The 13,056-nt window shown below is 34.8% G+C and overlaps 1 protein-coding gene across 2 annotated transcripts in view; it reads left to right on the forward strand.

The window, feature by feature from the left end:
- Nucleotides 1-13,056, forward strand: part of PRDM10 (PR/SET domain 10) — a 138,646-nt gene that overhangs the window by 57,213 nt on the left and 68,377 nt on the right. The gene's annotated exons all lie outside the window — the stretch shown is intronic.

Raw genomic sequence — 13,056 nt, forward strand, 5'->3', positions numbered from 1 at the left:
TAAAAACAAACACTTTCATTTTAAGTAGTATAGTACCTATATAGCTCAGCTACTTTATGTCTTGGGTGATGGGTAATAAGATTGACTTATTAGGTTAAGTTATTTTCCCAAAGGTATTTGATGCCTTTGTTTTTAGATTTAAAGGATAATGAAAAAACTCTAAGGTATGATATTGAACATGGCTATGTAAGACTGTGACATCCTAAGTAATCTTTAAAGGTATTGGTCACTAGTTGAATTTATATGTTGTTGAATATGATTAAGAATTTGGAGGATCCTGTTGAAGGTTACTTTCTAGTTACTTCCTTGCTGCTGTCAGTTTAAAAAATGCACACACAAATTTTAAAACGAATGAAATCTAAAACAGCAGAAATAAAAGTAACTTGTTAGAATGAACAGTGTGTATATATATATATATATATATATATATATATATATAACATTTCATAAATCCTGTCAGATGTTTTCTATATATGACAGCAGATCCTTGCAGTTTGAATCAGTTTGAAGTTTTTATTAGGTTTTGTTTGATGGTTTTCCCATTAACTGGACTCGCTTTGTTTGGACAACTTGCTTGTTCTATTTATATTCCATTTTGACTCTAAAATTGAGTAGTTTCTCCAATTCTCCAATTGTTCCATTTAGTTTCCCTTTTTCCATGATTTTTTTCCCTCTGAGGCAATTGGAATTAAGTGACTTGCCCAGGGTCACACAGTTAGGAATGTTAAGTATCTGAGCTCAGATTTGAACTGAGATCCTCCTGACTTCAGGGCTAGTGTTCTATCCACTATGCTACTTACCTGGCCCTTTCATGAATCTTTGAAACTTGATATTTATGCTTTTTTTTTCTTCAGTTCTTACTAGATAATCTTTAAGACATTTCTTCAATGCTCCCTGTTTTCATAACCTTCTAAAAGCACCTGCTTTTCTATTTGTTTGCAGGGACTTAAGAGATATTTTTTCTATAGAATTCATCTCTGCTGAAATTTGACATTTTTTCTTCAGAATTTTCTGGATATTAATCTTTTTTAGCTTCTTCCCCTTTTGATCACCTTCCATCCATCAAATTACTTCTCTATTTCAATGGATTTGAAATTTCATTGATGTGATACTTCCTCCAGTGTGCAGATTATACACCATCTATATTTATCTATCATGTGTGACTCTTGTCCATGACTTCCTGTAATCCTCCACAGTGTGGTTTACTTGACAGATGTGTGTGTGAGGATGTTCTCTTCCCTTGGCATTGTAAGAATACCATGTGCTTCTCCTTTGCCCTTTGGGTCACCTTCAACTTTAATTTTAAAGTGTGGTGTTTCATTACTTGTAACCCTGAATATTATTATTCCAAACAGTTCTAAAAGAATCTTGATCTTAGATTCTCTCTAGAGCTCTAGTTATGTTTTTCCAATTGTCCATTAGATTATTTCAGGGATATCATGCAGACATCCAAAATTTGCTATGTCCAAAACTGAACTCATTATCTTTTCTTCCAAACCCACCTTCTAACGTTCCCTTTTTATTTTTTAATTAAATAATTTTATTATTCCACTAACACTGAAATACCTACACCTTGTACTTTGCATGTTTTGCTGCTGAGAAATAACATAAGTCTTCTTGTTTCACCTTGATTTTTTCTGAAAAGGCGGTTTGTTTTTTCATGGTCATAGAAACCAATTTATTATAATGATTTTCTACATATCTCCTCCCTTTCATGGCCAAATGCCTGGAAGGAGCTGTCTGTATCCATTGCCTGTACTTCCTCTTCCCTTATTTATTGCTAGTCATTTGTAATTTTTTTTTTTTTTTACTTTATTTCTCTATTGAATGATCTCTTTAATTGCCAAATTTGATGATTCTTTCTCAGTCCACATCTTTTCTTGACATCTTTGTAGCATTTGAAACTGTAGCATTTATTAATCACCTATTGGGTCTAGGCACTGGTTTAAGCATGAAGAATACAAAGAAAGGCACAAGACAATCCTTACTCTCAAGAAGCTCACAGTCTAATGAGAGACCACATGCAAATGACAATACATAAATAAGACCCACAAAGGATAAACTGAAGGTCAACAGAAGGCACTAGAAATAAGAGAAATTAGGAAAGGCTTCCTATAAAAAGTTGTATTTTAACTGGGACTTAAAGAAAACTAGGAAGTTGAGGTACTTTACAAAATACTTTTAAAAGTATTTTGGTGAAGGAGATCATTATATACTTCAACAACAATACCACATGAGGATATAGTCTAATGAAAGTGGATATCTTCGACAATGAGAAGATCCAATTCAGTTCCAAATGATCAATGATGGATAGAATCAGCTACACCTAGAGAAAGAACACTGGGAATTGAATGTGGACTACTTGCATTTTTATTTTTCTTCCCAGGTTCTTTTTACCTTCTGAATCTGATTTTTTCTTGTGCAACAAGAGAACTGTACAGATCTGTACACATATATTATATTTAAGATATACTTTAACATGTTTAACATGAGACTGCCTGCCATCTAGGAGAGGAGGTGGAGGGAAGGAAGGGAAAAATTGGAACAGAAGTGAGTGCAAGGAACAATGTTGAAAAAATTACCCATGCATATGTTCTGTCAATAAAAAGCTGTAATAATAAAAAAAAAATGGTGACCATTTATTTGAAAAAATATAACTATAGATTTAATAGCCATCAACAAATTCTGTTAAAACATTTGCTGAACACCATTTATGTGCAAATATAAACAGTATAAACATTGTTGTTCTGATTACAATGCAAATATGTTTGAGGAGCTCAGTTAGGTGTTGTTGTGATGAGACAAAAAAAAAAAAAAAAAAAAAGCAAGCCCTTCCTTCAGATGCTTATGTTCTAAGCAGAGGGGTGGGTCCCGGAGTGTTCCAGGTGAGCAGCTACAGAATAATTTGAGGAGAGAGAGTGCACTAACAGCTAAAATAGGACCATGACCCTGATATCAGTTAGATCAGTTAGAAAGCTGTTGGAATAGTCTAGGCAAGAAGTTATAAGGGCCTCAGTTGGGGTATTCAATTTTATGAGTAGAGAGAAAATGATTCATAGGGGAATTATTGTGGAATTAGAATTGACAATACTTGGAAATTGAGTATACATCAAGGTAAGGGAGAGGAAAGAATAGACAGCTGAATTTGAAAGCCTGGTCATTGAAAGGATGGTTGCCCTTGGTGAGAAATAGAAACATAGGGAAGAGGGAGTGGTATAGTCAGGTTATTATTATTTTTTTCAAGTATGATATCAGAATAACCAATTGAACAGAACTAGATCTTTGAGGAATTGGGCTTGTTTAACGCCTGTCTTTCCTAGCATATTATAATCCTAATGTTTCCGAGGAACATTAGTTTTCTCTAATGTATTGATTATGAAGAAAATTTAGAGAAAATGACATGCTAATTTTAATATTTAGTGGCCTTCTCAGTTTATATAAAGGTTTAGCGTCCTGTATGAATTCAGTTCTTGTTTGTTTCTTTGTTTTTAGCAGCAGTCATTTTTGAATGGTTTGGCAATGATGCTAGCTCTAAATATCTGTGTTGATAATAACTAGCATTGCTTTTTTTCCCCTAGTATATTTCATGTAGATTGAAAGCATTAAAATAATTAATTTAGCCTTTTTTTTTTTTTAACTAACTAGATCCTTCAAAACTGATTAAAATGAATTTCTCTCAGGAACAATCATTTAAAAAAAATACAGCTTTTTATTTACCAGATATATACATGGGTACATTTTTTTCAACATTGACAATTGCCAAACCTTTTGTTTCAACTTTTCCCCACCCTCTTCCCCCAGATGGCAGGTTGACCAATACATGTTAAATATGTTAAAGAATAAATTAAATACAATATATGTATACATGTCCAAACAGTTGTTTTGCTGTATAAAAAGAATCAGACTTTGAAACAGTATACAATTACCCTGTGAAGGAAATCCAAAATGCAAGTGGACAAAAACAGAGGGATTGGGAATTCTATGTAGTGGTTCATAGTCATCTCCCAGAGTTCTCTCTCTGGAGGTAGCTAGTTCAGTTCATTACTGCTCTATTGGAACTGATTCGGTTCATCTCTTTGTTGAAGATGGCCTTGTCCATCAGAATTGATCGTCATATAGCGTTAGGTTCTTACTAGGTGCTAAGTCGTACTTCACAATTCTCTAGCTCAGGGTTCACACCTTTAGTTCACATCTTTAAAAGGAGCAAGTTCATTGGTTGTAAGTAGTTCCCACAAGCCCCTGGAGTACCCATAAGCCCATTCTCTGGGAGGATAAAAGGAGGAAACATTGAATCTGGAGAGCAGTCTGGATTGGGATAAGTGCAAAACTTCCCAGGAGAACTTCAGGGAAGCTCGAAGAGATTCAGAGCCAGGATTCAGGAAGAAGAGGATGTGAGATTCTACCTTCGCTCTGGCTGGAAGCTCCAGAAGCTTCCCAAGAAACCTGCTCACAGAGGAAAAGATTATACAGAAAAGAAACCTCCACCCAGAGAAGGATTACAATTGAGAGACAACAGAACACTACAGTATAGTATTGTTGTTGAAGTATATAATAATCTTCTGGTTCTGCTCATTTCACTCAGCATCACTTGATGGAAGTCTCTCCAAGCCTCTCTGTATGCCTCCTGCTGGTCATTTCTTACAGAGCAATAATATTCCATAACATTCATATACCACAATTTACCCAACCATTCTCCAATTGATGGACATCCATTCATCTTCCAGTTTCTAGCCACTACAAAAAGAGTTGCCACAAACATTTTGGCACATACAGGTCCCTTTCCCCTCTTTAGTATTTCTTTGGGATATAAGCCCAGTAGTAACACTGCTGGATCAAAGGGTATGCACAGTTTGATAAACTTTTTGGGCATAGTTCCAAATCACTCTCCAGAATGGCTGGATTCTTTTACAACTCCACCAACAATGTATCAGTGTATCTGTTTTCCCACATCCCCTTCAACATTCATCATTATTTGTTCCTGTCATCTTAGCCAATCTGACAGGTGTGTAATGATACCTCAGAGTTGTCTTAATTTGCATTTCTCTGATTAATAATGACTTGGAGCATCTTTTCATATGGCTAGAAATAATTTCAATTTCTTCATCTGAAAATTGTCTGTTCATATCCTTTGACCATTTATCAATTAGAGAATGGGTTGATATCTTATAAATTAGAGTCAATTGTCTATATATTTTGGAAATGAGGCCTTTATCAGAACATTTGACTGTAAAAATTCCCAGTTTATGTTTCCCTTCTAATCTTGTTTGCATTAGTTTTATTTGTATAAAAGCTTTTCAATTTGATATAATCAAATTTTTCTATTTTGTGATCAATAATAATCTCTAGTTCTTCGTTGGTCACAAATTCCTTCCTCCTCCACAAGTCTGAGAGGTAAACTATTCTATGTTCCTTTAATTTATTTATGATCTCATTCTTTATGTCTAAATCATGGACCCATTTTGACCTTATCTTGGTGTACAGTGTTAAGTGTGGGTCCATGCCTAGTTTCTGCCATACTAATTTCCAATTTTCCCAGCAATTTTTGTTAAACGGTGAATTCTTATCCCAAAAGCTGAGTCCTTGGGTTTGTCAAACATTAGATTATTATAGTTATTGACTATTTTGTCTTGTGAACTTAACCTGTTCCACTAATCAACTGCTCTGTTTCTTAGCCAATACCAAATGGCTTTGGTAACTGCTGCTTTATAATATAGTTCTAGATCAGGTACAGCTAGACCACCTTTATTTGATTTTTTTTTTTTTCATTAGTTCCCTTGAAAGTCTTGACCTTTTGTTCTTCCAGATGAATTTTGTTGTTATTTTTTTAGGTCATTAAAATAATGTTTTGGGAATCTGATTGGTATAGCACTAAATAAATAGATTAGTTTAGGTAGTATTGACATCTTTATTATATTTGCTTAACCTATTCAAGAGCATTTAATATTTTTACAATTGGTTAGATCTGACTTAATTGATATGGAAAGTTTTTTGTAGTTTTGCTCATATAGAGGAACAATCATTTTTAATCTTCTTTAGCTCCACATCCTAAAAGTGCAAGACAGATTTTAGAGCTTTGTGCAATTACTGTATTCAAACTGGAAGCAACCTTTTGTTCCAGCATTGGTGCTAGAAGCATCATTAAGTCCTGATTCCCTTACATGAAATTAATTACTTGGTACTTCCAAATTGTTTTGTTTAAAGGAGATCCTGAAGATTAGAGAGATTTGAAGACTTAAAAATCTGAATTCTACTTAAAAATCTGAATTCTCTATAGTGAATTAGTAATTAAAAGATACACTATGAATATAATTAAGGAAGGAAATAGTTGACATTCACTTCTTTTCTCTGAAGCTTTGGAAACTTTCTTGTGATAAAATATTTTGTTGAGGAGTTGGGAATTAAGTTGTTTCTCTCTTTGTATTAGTTGGATTTGGGTGGAAGGGAGGTGGAATATTTAAGACAATTGCCATTTTAATGGTTGAACTCACTTTTTCTCTCAGTGAAATTCTTACTCCAAAAAGAATGTTTTATGGCTTAGGACCTGAGTTAAGCATTTTTGCAACCCGATTATCCAGGTAGCGTTTCTATGTTAAAAATTTTAAAATTATATATTCTTTTTTATTATGAACTTAACAAACATCAACAAACATGAATATTGCCATATAAAACAGAAAAGATTATTTATGAAAATGTCAATCTTATATAACTTTTTAAAAAGGCTATATTAAACTTAAAATCATAATTCCAATATTGTTTTGCTTGTTTGTATCTTCTTCTGAACTTGCTTTTGTTTTATTCTGTGTATTTTAAGTATTTCATTTATGACTTTTTTTTGGGGGGGGCATATATGACCATTATAAAATAAAAGTTTTCCCTTTTAAGAAATAAAGTAGTTAAACAAAACAAAGTTCACATTGAACATGTCAGAAAATATTTCATTCTAAAGCCAAACTAAATAATCTCTCTATGCTCCATCGTTGTATCATAAATTTTAAGTCTTTCAAAGTTGTTTTCTGTTTATATTGATGAGGAGTAAATTGAGGCTGTAAGCCGAGATGCATCAGCTCTTCTCCTCCTGGGTCTGATTATCTCTCTCTCCTTCCCCAAAGTAACCAAGGGCAGGTTCCATAGCGAATGAATTCGCTACTCAATGCTGTATCAAAACAAAGTCTTTATTGATAGTAAAGGGATATACAAGCATTTGGCCTCCAGGAAGATCAAACTGCCTGGCAAGGGGACGCCAGTTGGTGGGCACAAGGCTGGTATGAATCGAGTGCAAGGAAAACAATTTTAGAGATTCCTTTTATATATAACTAGGGTTATCAAACCACGTTAGCACAGAGATGTTATCCAAGAGGTTCCGGAGATATTTGTAAATAAGACAGGAATTTCTCTTAATCATTTGTATTTCAAATTATCTCCTTTTACCCCTCCTCAGACAAGAATTTCCTGTTAATTATTTTTATCTTGAACTATCTCTTTTTTCGACTTTATATATTATTGTTGTTATTGATGAGAGTTATGGAAGGGGGAACCCCTTTTGGATCGGTGCAAAGATAGTCTCATGACAGCGCAGAGTCCCCTGTAAATGAACTTACAGGCCAGAAAACTTAGATTGATAAAAAGGGTTTATTGTAGGGATTTGTAGGTTTAGTTAGTAAAGTTGAGTGTAGAGATAAAAGAGCACCGGATTAGGTCAGGTGGGCAGAAACCCTTTGCATAACTGACCTAAGGATGCCATACTTAGGACTTCTGCAAATGTGGACTCCAAAAGTAGCCCCTTTTATAAGCTCTTGGTCATCTTGAAGGTGGATGGAGTCCCAGACTCCTGGCCAGGTTCAGCATTGAATAGAATTCAGTGAGTTTAAACTGTGAGGGTTGGGAAAACCTAAGTTAGCTCAGATCCAGTGGGGGATGGGGAAAGTCCACTGACCAGAATTTGTAAATCAAAGGTCAGCCATGGGAGGAGGGATTCTTAAAGTGACCGGAACCCCCATCAGTCATTATATATAAATCCGCTTATTTCTGCTATAGCATATTAATTCATGCATATTTCCCAGGTTTGTGAACATCTTTTTTTTAAAGTAAGTTCTTATGGCACAATAATATTCCATTCCATTCATATAACATAATTTGTTCAGCTATTCTCTTAACTGATGTGTTTGCTTTTTTTCTAACTCTTTGATTCAATGAAAAATATTACTATAAATATTTTTGTTCCTATGGATTCTTCATTTCTGTTTTACTCTTTTTAGGCTAAATGTCTATCTATCTAAATGTCACTATCAAATGAGACAAAGGCATGCATAGATGGGTAACTTTTGGGATATAATTCTAAATTGTTCTCCAGATTGATTGAACCAGTTCATAGTTCCAGCAGCAGTATATTAGTATGTTTCTCCTCCCAAAGCTCTTTCAATAATTGTCATCTTTCTTTTTTGCTGTCTTTGTCATCTGTGTTTTTACTAGGATACGGAAATGGCTTTATTTTCTTTTTTGTTTTTATTCCAAACTAATTTTTAATCCCAAAAGTTATATCCCACATGAATTGGGGAACTTTAAACTCTTTATTCCATTGGTGCACTCTTATAATTTCCATTGTCACATTTATGCAGAGGACCTAAATCCCTATCTCTTGTTTTGACTTTTCAGCTGAATTCTGGATCCAGAAACCTGCAATAATTTCAGCCATCATCACCAATTCATTATTTTTAAAAATTAGGCTTCTTATCCATCAAACTCCCTTTCCCTTTGCCTTAATAAATACCATATTTTAAAAAATATTTCTTTCTTTCTTTCTTTCTTTCTTTCTTTCTTTCTTTCTTTCTTTCTTTCTTTCTTTCTTTCTTTCTTTTTTTTGTGTGTGTGTGTCTACTATTATTTTTTTTTAATTATACCTTTCTATTTACAAGATATATGCATGGGTAATTTTACAGGACTGACAATTGCCAAGCCTTTTGTTCTTGGGCTAATTTCATAACCTCTTTCTGAGCCACTGTTTTCTCATCTTTTTATTTTCTTTTTTTAAAAATAATATTATGTTTTTCTTCCAATTACATGCAAAAACAATATTTAACATTTAAAAAAATTTTTTTTCCAAATTCTTTCTTTTCCACTTTCTGTTCCTTCCTCATTGGAATGATACAGGTTATATATGTGCAGTCATGCAAAATGTGTTTCCATATTAGTTATATTGTGAAAGGAGATACTGATCAAAAGAAAAAAAACAACAGGAAAAATAAAGTCAAAAATAACTTTGATCTGCATTCAGACTCTTATTAGTCCTTTCTATAGTATTTTTCATTATGAGTCCTTTGCAATTGTCTTTGATGATGGTATTCTGAGAGTAGACAGTTTATCATATAATATTGCTTTTACTGTATATTTTTCTGGCTCTGCTTACTTTGGAGCACTTCATTTTGCATCAGTTCATGTAGATTTTTTCAGGTTTTTCTGAAATCATGCTTGGGAAATTACTTTATTGTAAAAAGCCTTCTTTATAATGGTATTTAATATGATAGAATTTTATCCATAAATACTGATGCATAAGTTCAATTAGAAATTCTTGTTGTTTCTCAAATTTCCATAGAAATCCACTTGGGTTTGGTTTGGTTTGGTGCTAAGGAAAATTTGTACTCTAGTCATTGGTGAGTATAGTAAGTAGCACTAATGGCGCAAATCTACATAGTGTTTTATGTTTATACAGTGCTTTATAGTTTTGCTTTTCTCACAATGGCCTGTTAGTTTTGTAGTGTATTAATATACCCATTTGACAGAAGGGAAAACTGAGGTTTAGAATTTGGGAATTGACCAAGGCAACATGACTAGAGTAAACATTGAGTCTTTGGGTAGGTATGTGGTCCACCAGGCTTGGAGTCAAAAAGATCTAAATTCAAATCTAGCACTAACTATTTATTAGCAATTCCACTCTGTATAAGTCACTTAATTCTGTTTGCTTTAGTTTCCTCATCTGTAAAATTAGCTGGAGAAGGAAATGGCAAACCAGTCCAGTATCTTTGCCAAGAAAACTCCAAATAGGGTCACAAAGAGACCCTGAAATGACTGAACAACAACAAAAGAAGTTAAACTGTAGATTTTGCAGTGGATAGAGTTTTGGATTTTGAATCATGAAGATCTGAATTCAAATCCTTTCTCATGTATTTATTAGCACTGTAATCCAGGCTTAGTCATAGCTTCTTTCAGCTCCAGTTTTCTTATTTGTAAAAAGGAATAATAATATAGCATCTCTCTCAGGCTTGTTGTGAAACCAAATAAGTAAAGTGATTTGAAAATCTCAAAGCATGGTAAAAAGACTAACTGCTATTATTAATTATTATTATAATCTTTTAATTCCACTGAATTGCATTTTTTACTGTAAAACAGTGTCAGGAACTATAAGGTCAGTATCTTCATTGTCACACACTGTCAACCTGTCCTGCTTTTGTTTGGAAGGGCCTCCCTCCCTCTCTCTCCCTCTCTCTCTCTCTCTCCCTCTCCCCTCTCTCTGTCTCTGTCTCTCTCTTTCTATCTCTGTCTCTCTATCTCTGTCTCTCTCTCTCTCTCTCTCTCTCTCTCTCTCTTCTTTCTTTTCTTTCTTTTCTTTCCTGAGGCAGTTGGGGTTAAGTGACTTGCCCAGGGTCACACAACTAGGAAGTGTTAAGTATCTGAGATCAGATTTGAACTCAGATCCTCCTGACTTCAGGGCTCTATCTACTATGTGCCACCTAGTTGACCTAGAGAGTCCAAGTTTTTTATTTGACTGAACTTGATAAATTAGAGAGAGAAACTTGAAAACATAGTTTTACAAAGCTAAGAGATTTGTTCTATTAAATTATGGCAGATCTCCGTTCTTGATTTTTTTTTCTTCCTTAATGATAGAAAAATAGTTTTGAAGTCTTATTTCATTATATGCATTTCCTAATCCTTAGGGAAGATATCTGTATCCTCCAGATAGAGGTAGGAACACAGTCTCTCCTTTGTACTTTGAGATGGGCAAGTCCAACTCCCTATAGACACTGAAAAGAGAATGTGTTGCCTTGATAATTGGCCTCTGTAGGACTCATGAAGTGTTTTGTTTGCATTTGCTGTCATCCAAGTTTTGCATTACATCTTTCAGAGAAACTGGGTCTTCATACATTTTATGTAGCTTCAAAAGATATTTGTAGAAAATGAGCATTAAAAGAAATTAAAAACCCCTAATATTCCATAAGTTGTAGCAGCAAGAATTGTTTTGGCCATGTTTGTATGCTAAAAGACAGAAAAAAAGACTATTTCTGTTTTCTAGCAGGTTTATGCATTACATTGTTAATACTTGCCTATCATAGTCTGAACAGGGGCTGACTCCATAAACAGAACACATAGGCTTGTTGTTCTAATCTTTAGGGACTCTATATAATTTGAGTTAACTAGTTTAGCGGGCTCCCCTAAATAGATATGAAATGTATCTATTGTACCTAGAAATGATTCACCCTTTTTGTGGTTTCCTCATCAACAGCTTGCATACTCCTGGCATATCTGCTCTAGCCCTGCTTTGGCAGTAGTCTTTCAAGATGATGCAGACTTATTCAGACATTTCCTTAGCCATAGTCCTTACAGAAATCTCCAGTGTATTTACAATAGCTGCATGTTAGCACCTATTTTTGTATCAGTTTTCTCAGCTGCAACCAGTAGCCAGCAAGAACCCTGTTTAACCAGTGTCTTTTCAGTAGCTTCTTCTGGGAATAATATATTGACTGCTAGAATTTCAAAATAACGAGTAAAATTAACACGCAATTGCTTTATACAGTCTTTCCCCGTTGGGCTTTGCAACAAGATGAAGAATTGATGAGTATATAGGTATATATGCACTTCCACTTTATGTTATCCTTATTGATTAATTTAAGCACATATTGAACAATCCATTCTGAGTGGGTTAACTGAGTCCTCAACAAGTAAATGCATTGGGAAACTGGCTGTAAGACACTAAAATTCTAATGAGGATAATCATAGTAAATGACATTTATATAGGGCTTTAAAGTTTGTAAAGTGCTCTACAGACGTCATCTCATTTTATTCTCCCTGTACTCCTGAACAGTATGTACTTGGGTATTCTTGTTGTTCCTATTTTACAGATGAGAAAACTAAGACACCGAGGTCAAAGAGAGGTGTGACCTCCTCACCCCCACCCCAGGGCATACATGTAGCAAATTCAGAGTTGGGATTGAGTAGCAGTCATTCTTGACACCACATATAAATCTCTTTTTTAAGTGTTGCCATTGCCATTGCCATAAATTCTCTCTGGCTTTTTCTCATTGAGCCCTCAAAATCAGCAAGCATTTTCTTCCTTCCTTCCTTCCTTCCTTCCTTCCTTCCTTCCTTCCTTCCTTCCTTCCTTCCTTCCTTCCTTCCTTCCTTCCTTCCTTCCTTCCTTCCTTCCTTCCTTCCTTCCTTCCTTCCTTCCTTCCTTCCTTCCTTCCTTCCTTCCTTCCTTCCTTCCTTCCTTCCTTCCTTCCTTCCTTCCTTCCTTCCTTCCTTCCTTCCTTCCTTCCTTCCTTCCTTCCTTCCTTCCTTCCTTCCTTCCTTCCTTCCTTCCTTCCTTCCTTCCTTCCTTCCTTCCTTCCTTCCTTCCTTCCTTCCTTCCTTCCTTCCTTCCTTCCTTCCTTCCTTCCTTCCTTCCTTCCTTCCTTCCTTCCTTCCTTCCTTCCTTCCTTCCTTCCTTCCTTCCTTCCTTCCTTCCTTCCTTCCTTCCTTCCTTCCTTTTTTTTAAATAATAGCTTTTTATTTTCAAAATACACACAAAGATAGTTTTCAACATTCACCCTTGTAAAATCCTGTTCCAAATTTTTTCTCCCTTCCTTCCCCTTACCCCATCCCCTAGATAGTGAGTAATCCAATTATATTCAACAAGCATTTTCAATCAATACACATTTATTTAGCACTTGCCATGTGCCAGGCATGCTATAAAGTGCTGAAGATACAAAAAGAGGTAAAGGACATTTGCTGCCCTCCCCGAGCTTACAGTCTCTTTTCAGTGATGTTGAGAGTAGGTCAGTCCCTTGGGATTGCTGCCCCCTCTGA

Source organism: Sminthopsis crassicaudata, chromosome 3, assembly GCF_048593235.1.
Source record: "Sminthopsis crassicaudata isolate SCR6 chromosome 3, ASM4859323v1, whole genome shotgun sequence".
NCBI lineage: Eukaryota > Metazoa > Chordata > Mammalia > Dasyuromorphia > Dasyuridae > Sminthopsis > Sminthopsis crassicaudata.